Source organism: Etheostoma spectabile, chromosome 10 (genome assembly GCF_008692095.1).
Source record: "Etheostoma spectabile isolate EspeVRDwgs_2016 chromosome 10, UIUC_Espe_1.0, whole genome shotgun sequence".
Taxonomy (NCBI): Eukaryota; Metazoa; Chordata; class Actinopteri; order Perciformes; family Percidae; genus Etheostoma; species Etheostoma spectabile.
In genome coordinates this window covers 3,400,328-3,421,877 of record NC_045742.1, presented here as the reverse complement: position 1 = coordinate 3,421,877, position 21,550 = coordinate 3,400,328, and positions in this window count along the sequence as shown.

The window sequence follows — 21,550 nt, the reverse complement described above, 5'->3', positions numbered from 1 at the left end:
TCTCAGAGACCAGAGCAGACAAAGTAACGTCTCTCGGTATAAAGAGCAGACAGAGTAACATCTCAGTGACCAGAGCAGACGTAGGAACGTCTCTCGGTACAAAGAGCAGACGGAGTAACATCTCAGGGACCAGAGCAGACAAAGTAACGTCTCTCGGTATAAAGAGCAGACGGAGTAACACCTTAGGGACCAGAGCAGACGTAGGAACGTCTCTCGGTACAAAGAGCGGACGTAGTAACGTCTCTCTGGGGCCAGAGCAGACGTAGTAACGTCTCTCAGTAACCAGAGCAGATGTAGCAACGTCTCTCGGGGACCAGAGCAGACGTAGCAACGTCTCTCGGCAACCAGAGCAGACGTAGTAACGTCTCTCAGTAACCAGAGCAGACGTAGTAACGTCTCTCAGTAACCAGAGCAGACGTAGTAACGTCTCTCGGTATAAATAGCAGACGTGGAAACGTCTCTCAGTAACCAGAGCGGATGTAGCAACGTCTCTCGGGGACCAGAGCAGACGTAGTAACGTCATTTGTGAAACAATAACTGATCATTTCAATGAAATGAGCTGGTTTGACCACAAGACCAGAACAATGGACCTTTTTCCTGGATTTACTTTCTTGCTCCCGCCCCCAGACATATCCAACCAATAAGAGGGCTAGATGTTCTTGCCTGATTTGTGATGACACAATTTATTACACTTGGATTTCGCTCCAAGTTCACTAAACTCACCAACTGATTCAGACCAAAGCAAACGATCTGTAGGTGTGAAAACGCCCTCAGAGACTGACGAACCCTTCCCCCCCCTACTCCCCGAATACTGTAATAAAAGCCCTGAATTTATTAATCAGTTTGAGTAATTTTTTTATGTAAAAACAGATAAACTTGTGTAATGTCAACTTAATAAATGTGAATATTTTCTAGTTTTGTCTCTCTTCTGGGACAGGAAACTGAATCCTACTTCCTTTCATCCATTCTTCCTTCCCTTCTATTCCTTCCTTCCCGTTTCTTTCCATCCTTGCCTTACAATTTTAAAAAACTCTCTGCAAAGGCCCACATGACTAATATGTGCTATGTCTTTTTATGTGTTTTTCGTTCTTTTGTTTTCTTATTATCTTGTTTTCATTTGTTTATTCACTGCTGCTGGACTGACTGCCACCAATGTCATTTCGGTGTGTTCATACCATGACAATAAAGTATCTTGGAGCTTGAATTCCCTCCATCTCTGTTGCATGCTGACTCAACGGCCGTACTACCAGTCCATCATGTTGCTCCCAGAGCTGCTGAAGCTGCAGGAGACACTGGAGGGCAGCAGCAGCCTGCGCATAACCACTGCCGCTTCAAAACCTCAAAGACTCAAATCAAGTGGAGTCAGATCGAGCGTTTCTTTCTCCACGGCGTCTCCTCTGAGGACAGGAGGGCTTCACAGGTAACAGAGAACTGATCAATAATCAGTCCCACTGCAAAATGATGCATCTAAAAATAATAATCACACAAAAACAACACATTAGAGAGACAGAACGGCGCATAGTTTGTTTTTTCTGTCAGACATAGTGTATATTCCTCTGCATTAACAGTGTTAATACTAATGTATGAAGGGGGGGGGGGGAATAAATTAACTTCCCAATGGTAGCACAGATATTATCATTATTAAAACACCAACAACAGCTCTGCACCAAACTCTGTTCAGATAAATGGTGTTTTTAATCACAAGACCATCTCAGATGTAACTGTCAGCTTCCTGCTGGGGACTGCACGCACGACAAGGGCTGTTTACAGCTGTTGCCATGGATACGACATGTGCATGAAGCGAACCAGAGTGGCCTTAAGTGTTTTGGTGAGGCGATGGGGCACCGGTAAAAACAAGCGGGGGAAAAAAATGTATTTTTTTTCTGTTTCTGCCAAATGTAAAATGGTAGAAATGTGGTCTGAGATCAGTCAGGCTGTTCTCAGGAACCATTTGTTCATCTGACTACGTTAAATAATGTAATATGCATTCCACGTATTTATTACTGTATGAACCACATTTAACTGCAACTGCATAAGAACACTAACATCCGCTTAAGGAGGATGTTTGGGTCCTAAATCACAGGGCTTTTAAAGGGGGGGAGCAGTGTTCACGTCTTGGAAGAAATTAAGGAGAAAAAACAAGAGGAGATAGATAGATAGATAGATAGATAGATAGATATTGATCCCAATAAAATGGGAAATTACAGTGTTACAGCAGCAAAATCCGCCACACAACACAGACTATTAATATAATAATATAAAGTAAATACTAGGATACACTACATACAAAATACATGAAATAAGAATAAGAATATAACACAAGAAGAAATATTTGAATATATACAAGTTGAGAATACAAAAAATGTGCAACTGCTTAAACAGTAAATACAGTATGTAAATAGACCAATTGTGCAGGTTGCACTTAGTGCAGTGTTGTGGTGTCTCAGAGTCTTCACCCAGGAAACGAGTGTTCATGTCTCGGGAGTACTACTTAAAGCAACAATCAGCCCAATGGTCCCACAGCCCAATGGTCCCACAGCCCAATGGTCCCACAGCCCAATGGTCCCACAGCCCAATGGTCCCACAGCCCTATGGTCCCACAGCCCAATGGTCCCACAGCCCAATGGTCCCACAGCCCTATGGTCCCACAGCCCTATGGTCCCACAGCCCAATGGTCCCACAGCCCAATGGTCCCACAGCCCTATGGTCCCACAGCCCAAGTTTCCACAGCCCAATGGTCCCACAGCCCAATGGTCCCACAGCCCTATGGTCCCACAGCCCAATGGTCCCACAGCCCAATGGTCCCACAGCCCAATGGTCCCACAGCCCTATGGTCCCACAGCCCTATGGTCCCACAGCCCTTTCTTCCCACAGTCCAATAGTCCCACAGCCCTATGTCCCCACAGCCCTATGTCCCCACTGCCCTATGTCCCCACAGCCCAATGGTCCCACAGCCCAATGTTCCCACAACCCAATGGTCCCACAAACCAATGGTCCCACAGCCCAATGGTCCCACGGCCCTATGTTCCCAGCCACATGGTCCCACAGCCCAATGGTCCCACAGCTCTATGTTCCCACGGCCCCATGGTCCCACGGCCCCATGGTCCCAAAGCCCAATGGTCCCACAGCCATATGGTCCCACAACCCAATGGTCCCACGGCCCTATGGTCCCAAAGCCCTATGGTCCCACAGCCCTATTGGTTAGAGTTAGGTCCCTAATTTTTGAAAAAGAAATCTCACAACTGTGGGAACATGGCACCTTGTTTTGAAAAGAATCTTAGAAATGTGGGAACATAGGTCTGTAAGAACATAGGGCCTACTTTTCAGTGGAAAAATACATTTTGGGGAATAAACTGCGGGACTATAGGGCGGGGGGACCATGGGTTGCCCAAACAGGGAACTGCTTTGTTAAAAATGCAAACTTGTGTTTGGGAATGCTGAGGTTCTTCCTCAAACTTTCTAGTATTTTCCAGTTTGATAAAAAGTAACTCCACCACATAATAACTAGTTTGGTACCAACCCAAAAAAATAGGTGACCTTCCCCTGCCAAAAAAAAAAAAAAAAGGACAAGGCAGGGACTTGTGTTGGTTCGGCCAGCGGCGACATCCACCGCCAGGTAAAATCACGGCATGTGACAGGTGGCTGAGAGACAGAACAGATAGGCAAACAAACCAACAGCCAAACACACACACACACACACACACACACACACACACACACACACCACACACACACACACACACACACACACAGCTGAGGAGAATGTCCAACTGCTTCAGATACGGCTCGCTGCCTGGAACGGCGTCGATGCTAATGGCCGCTACGTTCCACAGATGTGCCGTTAGCTCCCGTGTTTGTCTCAAACCGTCGGATCCGCTCGTAACATTAACCTCAGCTGGAGGGAGAAACACCGCCTTCACATTTCCTTCCTTCCATCCATCTTCTAAACCACTTTTTCTGTTCTTCATACCACAATATGTCAGCCTTGAGCCCAGATTTCCCCCCCAACATTTGGAACATTTGGAAATATTCTTAATGGCCATCATTCTGCACACATTTCCTTTAATATCCAGCCTGCCATATGTGGTATCTTTAGAAACACTGTGATGTCTACTAACATATTAAATAAAGTTGTGTGGATTTGAACAGAGTTTGAGAGCCAAGCATGACTTTTCACTGACTCTCTGAAGTGTGGGATATAGCTGGGAGGCAATTAGCTTAGCATAAAGGCACAGTTATATTTCCATAGTTCCCTTTAAAACAGTGGTTTTAACTGACTAATCACATTGTTATCTAAATAAATAAGTTCAAGATAAAGTCTACTGGTGTATGGGAAAAAACGAGTGATATACAACATTTTAATTTTTGAGCTTTAGTTGGATGCCGAGTGTATTTCTGAACTTTAGAAAGATTTTAAAATGTTCAACTGGTGAAAATTGCGAGATCTGGAAATGATCTTTACCATGGGACCAATGAGACTTCTCTGTTTTCTTTACATTTTGTCATTTTGTTTTTTGGAAACGAGTATCATTTTTATTTTTTGCTATTTATTTTTCCTTTCTCCCATTTTTCTGGTGTGGTACGTGTAAACTGAAATGTTCCCATGTACCTTCCTGGGCCTTTATGTGCCATAGAGCCAAGAATCTGCAGGTTTTTACGGTTGCCAAGTCCTCCACCAGGTGATTTTAATGATAAACACTCATTCAGCCTCATAGGAAGAACCGACTTAGCTGTGTTTCAAATACTCCTTTCACTCAACACAGAAAGCCGGCTTTGTGTCGGCTTCGGGATTCTGTTCTGGTCTTTTTGGTGGCCGTACACAAAGAACCAAAGCTGGAGATAAACCAGCATCAAAACAGCTCTTTATAGCTGTTTGTGAGCGTCTGGAGTCACAGAAATGAGTAGAATGCGTGAATAAAATGTAATAAAAGTCAAGTTAAACCTTGAGGGAATGAAAGGACGCGGAGAGCAACAGGATGACGAAATCACGGCCACAACACGATGTCTAGCTTGTAGAATTAACATGTTTTTTATTCTTTGTATTCCAGCATTCACAGAGCAGATAAATGTTTATTTGCTCTCCAGGCCTCCGCAGTGGAGAGTGTGTGTGAGAGAGGCCCAGATGGGCTTTTTTTCAGATGTGAGTTCAGAGGCTGTAAAGCTCAGTGACAGAGCAGACTGTGGTCAAACACCAGCAGCTAGCAGGCAATTTACTCCACACCAAACATTTATTAGAGTCTAAGCTGCTGCTGCTGATGGAGGTTTATCTTCCAGGTTCACTTCTCTCTCTCCCTCTCTGATCCTCTGCTCAGTCCTCTTTCCTTTTTGTTGTTGTTGTCTCTTTTAATCCCTCTCTGCTTATTTGAACCATTGGCTTTTTTTTCTACTTCCTTTCCAAAATGCATTTATACAACTGCATTCCAAACTCAACCATGCCTGATTATCATTTTTCATTACAATACTCAGTCAGACATATCCATCCCGTTGACTGTCCGTCACTCTCTGTGGTAGCAGTCGATGATATTTGTCGTGTTTATTGTAGAAATATGTTGTTTTAAGAGTTTGCATTTCTGCTGATTCACAACCAGAAATGGAAGGGAACAGTTGTTCCAGAAAAGACAAAGTGGTGATTTGCTGGATAGCCAATAGGACGTTGAACATGTCTTCAAATCAGTGGCAATGACGTGGAGCATCTAGACGGGGTTTAGTGAGTAGTATGTAAGGGGGAAATTCCTTAGAGGGAAGATGGTCGGGTCAAACCCAGGACTCTCACCCAGGATAGTGGAGTTAGTGTCCCACCTGTGTCCTTAACTGTCCCATTATTGCCACGTGTAAGGGCTGTAAATGGACTGTATTTATTTAGCACTTTTCTAGTCTTAACAACTACTCAAAGTGCTTTTACATAGTACAGGAACCATTTACCATGATGGCGCAGCATCGGGGGAAACTCGGGGTTCAGTGTCTTGCCCAAGGACACTTTGACATGGGACTGCAGGGCCAGGGATTGAACCCCCAACCTTCCGATTAGCAGGCAGGTATTTTACGAGGTGGGAGTGAGAATATGTTGACCTGCAACAACAGACTCTGGTTCTGTTTTCAATCTTTCCACCAGCCTGTATAGCATCAAAGCTTCATTCCCCTTTCTTATCTGTCTACAGAGCTCTGACTGGCCTGGTTTTCTTTGCAACCTTTGGAAACAGCCGTCAATGAAAAGTACGATATCAAACGTACCCAAACCGCTGAATAAGTCTGAGATGCAGCTGACAACCCAGAGTCCTGGAATCAAGCTAAATCCTTTAACCCTCCTGTTGTCCTCGGGTCATATTTGACCCCTTTTAAAAATGTCTATTTCTGAAATATGGGTTTCTCTTTGCAAATACTTTTGATCACATTCATTGAATTTTGGGTGAAAATTGAAAGGGTTTCAAATCAGCATCCTGACCAAACTCATCCACTCAACACACGCTCCTCTGATCTTAACTATTGGTCAAAATAATTCAGAATTTCTGCTTTATTAACTCAAATATTAGGTATAATTCTATACTAAATTGTAAAATTGTATGACAACACAAGGGTTAAACTAATTCTGAAGCTTATTAATTCATTTATTATTTGGGGATATTGGTTTATGACGCAAGCCAAACACAAGCACCTGTTGTGTTTTCTGTAATGTAAAGTTCCTGATGCATCAGGATACGCCATCATACTTACATACGGACATTACATATGGAACTTCATGAAAATGCGCTTATTAATACCAGGTGTAAATGCTGAGGCTTGGGATCAGGTTTGTTTAACAGGGGGGTCTTTTCGTTAACACTTGTGACTTGAGAACCGCCCTTGACAATAGTTAGCAAATATTATAGATCCAAGACAAAACTGAGGATGGGAAAAAGTCGCAATTACAAATCCATCTGCTACTTCCGAACCACGGACATCACCATGGTGTTGTCTTCATGCACAGTTAGCTACTGTTACTTAGACTCTAACTTGCACAGACCTCATTTAGGTAAAGGATCAATGTGTCAGGCAGATTAGACTAACAGCCCTCTACCCCTGCACTCACTCTGCTACAGGGGGATGTACTTTTGTCATTTTGCTTACAAGTTGGGGGGGGGGGGGGGGATCAGTCTCAAGAACCTTTAGGTTCCTGTCTGGTCCCTTCTACTCCTACACTAACCAAAGGTCAGAGGTCAGGGCCTGGAGCAGGATGGGATGTAAGTCTGCAACTTTAAAAATGTTTTGTTGTGTTCTTTAGGTTTTCACATAGTTTCATTTTAGAAACAATTCAAAGTGTTTCATTGTGCACACACTCTCACACACACACACACACACACACACACACACACACACACACACACACACACACACACACACACACCACACACAAACACACACACACATTCACACACTGAGGTTTAATCCCACACCTCATATAGCTTTATGAGCAGCTCGACCTCACCTAGGGACGAACCTGAGTTGCGGCAGTAATAAGTGTGTGTGTGTGTGTGTGTGTGTGTGTGTGTGTGTGTGTGTGTAAATCTGTATGCATTTTGTCAGAAATCCCATTAATACAACAGTATAACCAGAGGGAGAGAAATAGAAGCTCTGTAGTAACTCTGTAGAAACCTCCAAACTCCCAAAGTTGAAATAGTACACACTTATTTTCAAAGCCGTGCCCCAAATGAAAGAGCATATTATATTATAGGTGAAAACACAACTTCAGCAAAATCTATACCAACAAATTACAGTTGCAGACCCTGTTTAGGTGACCAGATTCTCTCATTTATTTGATTAAAAGTGTATGTTTGTTGGTCCCATGCGGCAGTAAAGAGGAAACAGTTGGACTGTGCGGCTGTTTTTGGAAAAACATTTGGATTTGACTCCTCATTTTGGATCAGTCTCTCCTGTGTGGAGGAGGAGATTTCCAACCGCTGACCAGACACCAGAATTTGATTTGGACAAACTGGGAGCCTCAATAAAATGCCCAGTTGGGGACATCAAAAGATGGAGAGAACAGTTGGTCCGTAAATTTGGTCCCAAAATAAGTGGGGATGCGCTCCATAGCCAAAAGAATGTGGACACACACATTTTATGCCCATATGTAACATGTTTTTCTAAAATCATGGGCATTAATATTCTGCTCTGACAGCCTCCATTCTGGGTTCAGGCTTCCAATCATGTTGGAACCTGCTGCAGGGAATTGGTCCTATTTGAGACTGTCCTCCCCCGAAAAACGCTCCCACAAGTTCAAGTAGCAATTACGACCTATATTTACATTTTTAGTGGCAGCTCCCTCTAGTAGCCGTAGTGATTATGACGGAACAATGGAGGATGTAAGGTGATATTATATCAAACACAGGACTTGATCCCCACCCTCCCGAGGTAAAATGTCTTAAAATTGTTTGACCCATCCATCTGAAGATAAGTCTTTTACTCTTTCAGCGTCACATCAAATCTGATTTTAACCATCTTTTTCTAAACTTAAAGTAGTTTTGGTGCATAAACCTAACCAAACTGCAACCGTTTCACAACGCTAACAGAGTTCAAAACCGCAACCCAGAAGCCCAAATGTATGAATGGCTCCTTTGGGTCGTATTAGAGGGTAAGAACAATTGACCCATAACGTTGTATGGCTTGGAGGACTTATTGTCCCAATAAGACACAAGAGCCTCAGTGAGGTCCAACAGTGAGGTTGGTGATCCAGTCTGGGTCACAGTTGGGGGGTCCCAGTTCATCGCACAGGTGTTGGATGGAGTTAAGATCAGGAACATGCACAGACCAGTTAAGTTCTTCCACATCAAACTGGGAAAATCATTTCTTTATGGAGCTGGCTTTGTCCACAGGGGGGTTGCCATGGTGAAACAAGGAGAAGACGAACACAAAGTGTTGACCCAAAGTTGGATGAATTTGAATTGAATTGAATAACCCAAACCATGACCTTTTCCAAAACTTGTTTGGTTGCCTAATCCAATCTGCAACCGGGTTGTATTAGAGTGTATTGAATGTAAGGACTTTGTATTGTAAGGTATAATAAAAATCCTCAAGGGTCCACTGTAAGATTTTGCCCTATTATAGTTGTGTCTTATCTTTTGCCACTTGAGGGATTTGATATTGGATGTGATATGGGACGAGTGAACTGAAAGCAGGACTCTCAGGACACAAACACCCATTTCCTGGGTGAAAGTCTTCTCCTTAACTTCTTCCAGGACATGAACTCCGTTCCCTCGCTTAAAAGCCTTGTGTTTTAGGACCCAAACATTTCCCCGCAACCTCTTCCCTGTGTGAATGTTCATGCTCCTACACAGCGCCAGTCAATGTGGTGCTGATTTAGTAAATACGTGGAATACATACAAATTAGCATGTGCATTACTTTTCGTAGCTATATGTACGAATCGGTTCATGACCTACACTCTGTGTTCTATGACTTCATTTAAATTTACGCAGATTGAGGCCACTCTAATAAAACCTTGTCCAAAAATTCTGTTGATTAAAATGTTGAGGCAGCTGTGGCTCAGGTGGTAGAGCAGTCGCCTAGTGATGGCCAAATGAAGCTTCATGAACCCGTGTATTTGTTTTCTGAGCCCACTAGATGGCGCTGTCTGTTCAACAATAGGTTGAAAATACAGTATGCTAATTTGCAATGCCTTAGGCTTTCTTAAAACCAAGAGCGCCATCTGGTGGGTTCAGAAAATAAAGACAGTGGTTCACAAAGCTTCATTTGACCATCACTACGGTCGCATACCAATCAGAAGGTTTGTGGTTTCATTGCTGGCCCATGTTGAAGTGTCTTTGGGCAAGACACTGAGGGTAGTAATAATCAACTCATATCTTATTTATATTCTTCTTTAAACGTCTTTTTGCTTTCAGTTTCACAACTGTTAGTTATCTAACATTGTCCAGGAAAAAGAAGAGTGTCCTGTCACGGCCCAACTCTATACTTGAATGTAAGGACTTTGTGTTGTAAGGTATAATAACAAATTGCATCCTCAAGGGTCCACTCTAAGATTTTGCCCTATTATAGTTGAGTCTTATCTTTTGCCACTTGATGGATTTGGTATTGGATGTGATATGGGACGAGTGAACTTAAAGATTTATACAATGTTTTGGGTTTTGATGAGGCTTGAGATTTTTCTGCCAATAAGACACCTTTGAATTGAAAATCAAATAAGAGATCGAGAGCGTCGTGCAGATATAATCTTGTCCCTGTTTTTTATTAGCTGATGGATCTACCATCGGGCCGCACCATTGGTTTAACCTCCTAATCAGGTATCGCCTCACTCGCCCTGCTGCTACTGCTTCAATTAAGGCTGAGAGGCTGAGAGAGAAAGAGAGAGAGAGAGAGAGAGAGAGAGAGAAATAATGAAAGATGGTGGAGGATATGCAGGAAAATGAAAGTGGCTGACAGAGACAGATGTATGGAGAGATACATACGTATATGAAAGCCCTAACAGAAGATAAAAAGTGATGGAAGGAGGCCTGGACGATCAGATTATTGTTTACACTTTTCATTTATTCCTTTGTCTTTGTGTTTCTTTGTTTATATTTTGGCTGTTTTTATACTTGTATATCCTTCTAATGTTGTATTTAGTCTCTGTCTATTATGCTGTACCTGCTATGTTTACATATCGATATGTTTCAATTTTTTGTCTCTTTTACCAAATGCATATTTAAATTTAACTGGACTATTCTAATAAAGCGCTTTTCTAGTCTTAACGACTACTCAAAGCACTTTTACATAGTAAAGGAACCATTCACCATTCACACACATTCACACACTGTGGCCGAGGCTGCTGTACAAGGTTCCACCTGCTCATCAGATAAACACTCACACACATTTACACACTGATGGGGCAGCATCGGGGGCAACTCGGGGTTCAGTGTCTTGCCCAAGGACACTTCGACATGGGTAAGGGATTGAACCACCAACCTTCTGATTGGCACATTGAGCCACAGCCGTTTACACTCATTACGTACAGTTGTTTATTGCCAGTTGCCTTTTATTCAAGGTCTCATTTCCTGTTATTATTGGTTTAACAGATTTTACACAATACATTTCATTCAGCTTACAGGCCTTTTCCTTCCTTGTTGTCTCTGATTAGTTATAAATTGGAGTGAAATCGGTTCAGGATTGGTTTTCCGTGTGGAAATATGTGAAAGTGCTTTACTGCTATCTGCCAACGCATTCCATGAACAGGTTCATATGATATTGTACTAAAATGTGTGCACAAAAATTAGTAAGATATTCCTATGAAATTATGGTGACTACGGGCTGGTCACATGACAGAGTAGTGGTCGTTACAGTCACATTTAGCAGAGAAAAGGTTACTTTGAGCCGGGTACAGAGCACCGTGAATGTACAGTTGTTTCATTGCCATTGCAGTTAAGTTTAGCCGACAAACTGTGAGCATCCTGCAGCAACAACAGGTAAGTTTAGGCACCAAAACAACAAGTTTCAAAAGATTGTGGTTTGGGTTAAAACACCAGTCCCCCCTTGGCGCATGGGTAGCTCATCTGGTAGATCCCCCCTTCAAGTCTAACTTGCCCCTTTAATGGCATCCTCGGCCAAATGAATGTGTGTGAATGGTTCATGTAAAAATGCTTGGAGTAGTTATGACTAGAAAAGCGCTACATAAATACGGTCCATTTACCAGTGGTGGCCTCTTCAACATGTCAGTATCGTGCCAATTCTTAAAACAGACAACAGAAACAATACAGAACTTGGATCCAATGGCAGAAGTCCAGACTTCAAGAACCCATCGCATGGTTTCGCCCCATCCAGAAATCATGCAGCTTTTCTGTGAAGTTGTTCAGCAGCTGTCCTAAACTGCAGCAGTGACCTAGCTGAGCAAATGACTGTGTTCTTCCCTTTAATTATGTCTCTGTAATGGATCCACCTGAGCGAGTTGAGCGCTGGCTGCGCTTTGCTGCAGGCGGGAGACTCCATCTTGGTTTAATGGGGACTTTGTCATTCAGGCCTGCAGCTCCCTGATGCAACCTGCGAGTACTTATCAGGCTTGCTTTACTTTCCTCCTTCACTACAACTTTCTTCATTTTCTCTCTCTTATTTCACCTTCCTCTCCGACTCTACCTGGGATTATCTTCCGCTCATTATTTCCCTCTGCTTCACTTTCCACCGTTCTCACTTGGTTCATTTCAATTATTATTTCTCTCCATCTGTCTGTCGTTTATTCGTCCTCTTCTTTCTCCCTTAGCTTCACTCTTCCTAGGTTTAATTGTGTTGTTTTTTTTGTTCTCACCCAGACCCCATTAACAAGTTCTTGCTAGTCGGTCAATGTCCGAACCCAGTTGATCCCTGGAGACCGTCAGTTAATGCAGGAGCGGTTGTCAGTCAATAGAGGACATTTCCAGCATTTGTCAATGAGGTAAACCTTTGGGAGAGTGTGTAAAGGGAGGAGGAATAGATGATGTAGCCTACAGCTGCGGGTCTACTACTGCTGTGTTTCACACTGTGATAAAAACCAGTCACAGCTTGAGACTGGGTGCGCACAGTTAGGTGGTGAAAAACTAAATTTGGATGAAGTTGAAAGTTTGGATGGAAGTAGAGGGTTGAGATGGTTCAAATATGGTTTCAGCTTGGAGGGAAATAACAAGGTGAAGATTTTAATGACAAACAAATCGTTATCTGTGAGAAAGGGTGTTAAGCACAGATTCATAGAAATGCATCCAAAGTGATGAAAAAAACAATAAAGTGAAGGATTGAAGATTTGGATGGACAGTATCAGACAGAGTTGAAGGTTTGGCATCTAGTTTGGATGAAAGATGTGCATATTAGTTGACATGATTGTTTTATGAAGTGCAAACTTGAAGATCAATTTGGAAGAAATGGAAGGTTTTGATGACAATTTTGGAGGGAAAATTTGAGAGACACATTTGGATAACAGGTTTGAAAGTATTGTAACTTTGGGTTTAAGGGTTTAATAAGGTAAGTTTAATAGAGAAGTGATAGTCTGACTGAACGTTTGGATTTGGACCGGGGTTTGACTTGTTAAACTAAAAATTAACTTTAATTTTGAAATGAACTGAATTTTACAGACCTATGTCTGTGACATCACTTTACATCCTCATTTTAGTAGTTTTACGTGACCCATTTTAAAATTATCCCTGACATTTTACTAACCCTAATTAGGTATGTTTGTTACCTAAACTTAATTAGTTCTGATTTACAAAGTTTACTACTTTAAGCTTAAGTTTGGGCACCAAAAGCTAGTGTATATGTTTGCAAGTGTTGGCTAACCTTGCTAACAGCTAACTTCTTCTTTGAAATGCTAACAAAGTGCCTGAAGCTAGCTAAAAAAATGAGATTAAAGCATGTCAAAGGATTATTTTAGCACCCACCAGAGGAGTTACCAAGTTAGTTAGTTACTATTTATTGTATTTAGGTTGTCCTGTGTGGACAGGCCTACCCATTTTGCAAGATTGGCAGAGTAATGAAAACCCAAACTTAATCATCTGTAAATACTATTTTACTCTAATATGCAGGGGAACTTTTCATCCATGGTCCTCCCACACAGGCGTTTTTATTTATTTTTGTTTTTGAGTCTTTTCAGGTATATGTGTACGTCTGCAGACAGTGCTTGATTGACACCTCCCACACTGTCCTTTTAGTTGTGTTACACCAGTTAGGCTGGGACCCAATGAGACCACTTCTGGCAGGGCTGGACAATGTGACTCAAAATCTGATATTTAATTTGAAAGAAGTTGAAAGTTTGGATGGAAGTAGAGGTTTGAGATGGTTGAAATATGGTTTCAGCTTGGAGGGAAGTAAGCTAATGCTAGCTATGTGTTAGCAAAGGAAGGCACATTCCACTATAGCACAAGTTGAATACTGTGTACATCATGCAGCTTTAGCTTAATTTACAGACTTGACACTCTGGCAGTATTAGGCAGGGCTGTAGTCAAGACCATCTTTGTCGAGTCCAAGACAAGTGCAAGACCAGGACTAGTCCAGTCCAAGTCAAGACGGAGTCTAAAGAGGTTTGAGTCCGAGTCCAGGACAGAAAAAAGGTCTTTTGCATGACAGTATCAAGACAATCATTTTGGGTTTCACTTTTCCTCCAATGTTATTATCAACATAATAAAGACACCTGGACTCGGTCCAGACCAGAAGCCATATTGGGCAAGACCAGTGGCCAAGACTGAGACAAGTTCGAGTCCAAATACTAGCGAGTCCAAGACAAGTTCCAGACTATAGAAAACCGGTCTCAAGTCCAAGCCCGACTCGAGTACTGCAGCCCTGGTATTATGGGCTGGTATATAGATGTTGTGAAGGGTGGTGCCCGGCTGGCTGTGGTGGGCTGGTCTGGATCTCAAAAGTCCAGGACTGTTTTTTTTTTTAACCCAGTCCAGCCTTGGTTGGGTTTCAAAGAAGAAATGGATAAAAGAGCAGGAAGTTTTCAAGTTTTCAAGAAGAATTTGGGCGAAAGTGATGTTCCAAAAAGAGAATTTGATTAAAGAGTTTAAAGGTTTTGGACGGGCTTTGAGAGGAAGAAACTTTAAAGGTCAGGGTGCAGAAAAAAAATAAGATTTAGATGAATGTGCAGGTGAAGGTCTGAAAAGGTTTTATCATTCAAAAAACCAGACAGGAGTGCAACTTGTTTTATTAACTGCAGCCAAACAGCCAGGAGCTGCTGCTCTGACTTCTATCAGATTTGTTCTTTCTTTCCCACAAAATTATCAAATGTATACATCCATTTAATCTGCCCAGCAACCACAAATGACATTTTGAAGTCTGTGCTCATTGTTGTGCCTGGAAGCAGCAGACCCCCCCCCCCCCCATTTACCAAGTTTACATCAATGCCATCCCGCTCTACTCCGACCACTGTAATAGGACTCAATACTTCAAGCCCCTGGCCACTCAACCAATACACTGAGTCACTGAGTGGGTGCGGTGTGATAATAACAGCCAAAGGTAATGTGCATGCAAGTGTAAATGTTAGAGAGCGAGTGTGTGTGTGTGTGTGTGTGTGTGTGTGTGTGTGTGTGTGTGTTTGAGGTGAAATCTATACTTCTGTTTGGCTGGTCGAGCCGCCAACAGCAGCAGATTGATGCCAGAAATCGGTGGATGGTCGGCCGCATCTGGACTCAAAACAAACCCGCTGCATGGTTACGACATGGCCCTGGGTATTAATGATTAGAAAAGACCCGATTATACTGTACTTCTGTGTGTGTGTGTTTGTGTGTGTGTGTGTGTGTGTGTGTGTGTGTGAACATCTAGAAGGGAAAGGATTAAACACATTCATCTGAAAGTCTAAAACCAGCTTGCCATTATCCCACGTTGCTGTAATGGTTAATAAGCTCATTTCACCTTCTAAGAGCGTCATTGAGTGGGATTTTGTAGCATTGTTTAACATATGACACTGCATGTCAAGCTGGTGCTGTGAGTGGTGCACCTGAAATGTCATCACATGCATGAGTTTTTTAGTTAAATATTACAGCAAGTTTGGCTTTTCAGCAACATGGATATTTGTACAAAGATACAGCCTACATATAAGAGAAAACTTAAACTACTTCTACACAGTGTTCTCCAGTTTTAAAGAGTTACAAATTCTACAGCAGTCAGAGATCGCCTTTGAAATCTCATTATTTCAGCAAATGCCCCAAAATGACGGTCAGGATAGACAAAATGTTGGACGTTAACACGATATTCGCTTCAGTTTGCCAATGTTAACTCACATTACAGATCTATCAACAAGTCCTCCAAAATAAAGAGTGTAAAACGGGTGTAATGGGATATAACACCCACATACAACGGATATGATTTGAATTCCTTTGCACAAGAAGCAAGACCCACTCTGCAACCAAGTTAAAAAAAAGCTGGAAAAAAAAATTGATGGTTGGTGATTTAAATGACGGATTGAAGCCGTTCATCTGCACACACACACTGCATGACACAGAGCTGGTTTAACCCTCATGTTGTCCTTGGGTCAAATTTGACTCATTTTCAGAAAGAAAAAAAATAATTTGGGGGCACAAAAAGTGAGCGGTTGAAATAAGCGCTGAAAATGTCAACAATAAAAAATATCAAAAAACCTTGGCAAAAACATAAAAAAAAAGCACCCACAACATTGAAAAAGTGACCAAAATGTGATTTTTTCACGTTGACGAGAAGACACCACAAGGGTTAACCCTTCTGTGGTATTCGGGTCAAATTGACCCATTTCTAATTTTTACAAGAAGAAAAATGGTACAAGTTCCATGTTTTCTACCTGAAATCAACGGCCTTTTCTTATTTCCTGTGATGAACATGTATTCCTGATTCATTTCAGAACATTATTCTGGATATGACACTTATGTTGTTTCCATAGTGGATTTTTAACATGAATTATGACCTTATGACAAAAAAACTAACCCCACTTCCATGTTTAATAGTGTGCTAGTAGAGACTGATGCATTCCCTAAACATAGATGTTATCTCAGCTGTTGGAAATTGAGATAAAGACAATATTTGTTAATAGATTCTGAAGTAAAATTTTAGTTCAGAATTGTTTTTAAAACCCCAAATAAGTCCCGGGGGCAGTTTGACCCGAGGGACACGAGAGGGTCGAGTGAAGTGAAGACAAGACCGGGGTTAAACGGGGATTAACGAGACCCTTAAGAAGCAGCAGGCGGTTTGGTAGGATGTTGTTGTTAACACCTACAGTAAGTTGGTCATTTCCCACACACACCACACACACACACACACACACACACACACACACACACACACACACACACACACACCACACACACACACACCTATAGATGCACCAGTGTTATCAGGGGACCCGCAGGCCTTCCTACTTATCTGGGACAGGTCTGCTTTCTGTCCCCAGAGTCAGAACCAAACAGGGGGGGCAGGGTTCAGTTTCTATGCTCCTCATATCTGGAATAAACTCCCAGAAACCTGTAGATCCGCTGCTACTCTCAGTTCTTCTAAATCAAGGCTGAAGACCTTTCTTTTTGATGCTGCCTTTCTTTAAATGAATGCTCATTTCTTAAAATTTCTTATGCTGCACTGTAACTTTTATTCTTGTGTTTTATGTGTCCCAATGTTTCTATTTTGTTTTTAACTGTCTATTCATGTGTTTTATCGGTTTTTTAATGCTTAGGATTTTTAACTGTTTTTACATGTGTTTTATCTGTTTAACTGATTTTGTGTAAAGCACTTTGAATTGCCCTGTTGCTGAAATGTGCTCTACAGATAAAGCTGCCTTGCCTTGCCTTGCCTCCAGTAACGGGTATAAATATACAGCTGCACACTGGGACAGATGAGCCCATCTGGACGGCGTGTTGACTGACAGCGGCGCCGCCGGCCCTCCTCCCCGGCAGCGGGGATGCCCTCTGCTTCTGACGCCGTTTGAAAATCCTCTCCTCAGTTCGGCAGGAAGATGAAGGAGCGCCGGTCCGCCTGCAGAGCCTCGCCGCCTCGGGCGTCATGTCGGAGAATTTGTTTTGTTTTTCCACCTCGCTCCTCTTCTCTCTACTCCTTGTTCGTTTTCTCCCGTCTGCAGAAATAGATACAAGCTCAGTGGGGCTTGGTGGTGCAGGAAAACACCGGAATATCAAAACTATCAAGGATCAGTGGGGCTTTATGCTTTAGTAAGCTCCTCTGCTGCTGCCGCTTCTGTCTCTCTGTGTGTGTGTGTGTGTGTGTGTGTGTGTGTGTGTGTGTGTGTGTGTGTGGGTGTGTGTGTGCGTGCTGCAGAATAAAAAGGAGGAAACCTCAGTTTTTCCTGCATGAAGTGCTAATATACTCAACTCAAAAATGATCTTCCTTGAAGACTCTGCAACTAATTGACATCTCACAATTAACGTTGCATTTATTCATTTATTTATTTTTGGCCACAAAACAGCGGAAAACTGTTTTATTCCCGGCATGTAAAGTTGTTGATGAAGTTGTCAACATATAGCATCCAGTTGGAGAGGTGTACATCAGTAACATAATCAAAAAGCTATATGTTTGTTCATGTATAGCCCATAATACATATTAAATATGAAATAATTCTGTATTTGGTGTAATAATGGTAGGAATGCAGTCCAGTTAGTGTTAATAGTTTGTTTAATAAGTTCATTAGTGTGTGTGTGTGAGTTTATATATACATACACACACACACACTGTATATATGTATATACAGTATATGTATTATACAATACATAGGCATACACGATTCAGAAAATTCAACATCAGTTTTTGATTTAAAAACGATTCTCAATTGAAAATATGATTCACAGTTTGTGCATGTATTTACTTTTCTTATGTGATGGTGTAACACGGCGTAAAAAATTCAAAATAAAAGAAATCTGAAGCGATTTTTTTGTTTTCTATGAATCGATTTTGGATCGGTAGAGCTTGAATCAATTCATGAATGTGAATTTTTGCACACCCCTATTTTTGACTACGGTTCTTTTTAACCCTTGTGTTGTCTTCCCGTCGATCGTGCAACTTTTTGTTTTTCTCAGTCAGCATTTTGACATTTTTGTCGCTTTTTTCCAAGTTTTGTTGTCACTATTTCCGACGTTTTCATGATTTTTTTTTCTGTGACTTTTGACAATTTTCCCTGCGTATTTGAAGCTTTTCCTGAGATTTGTGTCCCTTTTTTCAACACTGTTTTTTTTTTTTAAATGCTATGAGATTAAACAAAAAATCCCACATTCAACAAAAGTAGCAAACTGATCATTAATGTAACTTGTGGAGAGCTTTGTGGAGAACCACCAAGGTTGCTTTTTGTTGTTGAAAACGTGGTCGAAAAAACCCAAATTTATAATATAAAAAACTTCATGAAACTGGGTCAAATTTGACCCGAGGACAACAGGAGGGTTAAAGGGCGTGAGGAGATGTGAATGGACGTCCATGGGGTGAGAAGAAGCAGGATTACTGATCTTTAAAATAAGTAAAGTTCATTGCAGAATTGATGGGAGCGCTTGTTTAATTAATTGCTCCTCTCACCCCTGGGTGCCGGCTCTGTAAAGGAAAGCTTCCTGAAGGCAACTCTGAGTGTCGACTTGCTATCGTGCCGGTAGACATTTTGTCTTCTGAGGAGTCTCATTGCTGAGTTAATACCCTTCACATCCAACCGCGGCGCTTGACGCTTATGCTTTCAGAGACAGGGAGCATCTGTTGGAAATCACCCGGCGGACCTTCCACCTCTTGGCATTCTTCTCACTCACTCGGCCCTTCACAGGCTATTAGAGCGGCGGAGAGCGAGACGCCAAACTCATTTCACAGGTTAATTAGAACAAAAGGATCAGCCTTTCAGCGGGCGAGAGGCTTTCGATTATTGAAAGGTTGTGGCTCGCTCTCCTCCCTGGGGGGGGGGGGGGGGGGGAGCGCTCCCCCGTGAGAGGACATTGGGCTACGTCACGGCTAAATGCCACCTATCAATCGCCTGATCGCGCCCGGCGGCCGTCATCGGCGCGCCGTGATGGAGACGTAAGCTTTGTAATCGTCCTCGGGCAAATGCAGAGCGAGGACGTTAATGTGCTGCGTGTCTGCGGGAAATGAAATGACGAGTTGGGTCAACTTTGTGAAATGAGAGTAGACTCTGTGGGCAGACTGGAGGAGTGGATGGTTAACCAATCCGTAGGGTGGTTTGGTGCAATAGATTGTATTGTTGTATGCTAAACATGCAGAAGCAGCTTTTCGCATCACAGTTATGGAATAAACTTCCAAAACACTTACGATCTGCACCAAGCTTGCTCTTTTCCAATCAAGACCTGCTTTTCCTGAGGTCATTTAGAGGTCATCCCCCGCACCGCTATGCCTTTTAACCCTTGTGATGTTTCAAAGTGTTTTATATTAAAAAATGGGTTTCTTTCAACCAAATTAATGGATGATTCCATACAACATAATAATTACTTTCATTGAATTTTTTTTATTTTTTTTTATTGAATCTTATAGTATTTGAATTTCATTTTTTTTAATGGTTTCCAAACAGTATCCGGACTAAACTTTGACATCTACCCATCTGTGATCCACTCAGCATCCTCGGATCTTAACTATTAGTCAAAATAATGCATCATTTCTGCCTTTTTAACTAAAATCTTATGTTTAATTTGATATAAACAAGGTTTGTTGACCATGAATTCCAAGAATAATTGTAAAACCTGTTATTAAACCAGCTCAGGTTTTTTAAGAAGCGCCAAAAGCATGGAAAAAGTGAAAAATAAATCAGAAAAAGCGACAAAAACATCGGAAAAGCACAAGAAAAAACCAATTAATTTTCAATTTTTACCTGGAAAGACAAGTTCATGGTTAACGGGAAGACAACACAGGGGTGAAGTCTTTGAAATTCACTGTGAATTTGGTATTTGCTTTGTTTTTGTTTTGTTGATAATTGAATTTAATAATAATGATAAAGTATACTTAATTAAAATACAATTTACACTCTGGTATCACACACAGGCCTGAACTACACACACATGCTCAGTACCTATACATGCACTAATGGAGAGAAGTGTTTGCTGAATGATGCGCAATATGTTGTCAAATTACTGAAGTTGTTATCTTAACCCTCATGTTGTCCTCGGGTCAAATTGACCAGTTTTCTTATATCAATGTTCTTTTTAAACTTCCCAATTGTAATTACTCCAAATGACATGGTTGATTCCACACAACGCTCTTTGGGGTGATTTTGATGGGCGATTTTGGGGTGTCTGAAAAAAATAATGGAAGTGTTGTTGAAACAGTATTGAGTAAAAGTTGACATATTCCAGTCTGTGATTATCATCAACATCCATTCCTTTAATTTCAGTCGAAACAATTTCTTATTTCTGCTTTTGTAACTCAAACATTAGGTATAATTTCCTATAAATGAGGTTTATTGAGCATAAATTCCAAAAATAATTGTAAAACTAAAGTTAATAAGTTAATGTTACGTAGTGTTGAAAACGTCAAAAAAAGTGACAAACATTGAAATAAAAGCGTCAAAAGTGTCAAAAAAAGGGACAAAATGTGAGAAAAAGATAATAAGAAACCGATAAATTGTAAACAAAATTGTTGATTTTCATTTTGACGGGAAGACAACACGAGGGTAATTTGCTTGTGTTTCCTTAACCCTCATGTTGTCCTCATGTTGTCCTCATGTTGTCCTCATGTTGTCTTCATGTTGTCTTCATGTTGTCCTCATGTTGTCCTCATGTTGTCCTCATGTTGTCCCCATGTTGTCCCCATGTTGTCCTCATGTTGTCCTATATCAATGTTCTTTTTAATTCCCCAAAATAACATGATTGATTCCAACGCTCTTTGCCAAGTACAAATCTCTACTTTCATTAATTTTGGGTCTTATTCTATTTTATAGCATTGTAAAACAAAGTGAAGTGTTGTTGAAATAGTAGTAGTATTATATGATATGTATATATAAAGTAGTATTGGTATTAATATAAATAGTGTTGAGTAAAAGTTGACATATTCCAGTCTGTGATTATCATCAACATCCATTCCTTTAATTTTAGTCTCAATAATTCCTAATTTCTGCTTTTCTAACTCAAACATTAGGTATAATTTCCAATAAATGAGGTTTATTGACCATAAATTCCAAAAATAACTGTA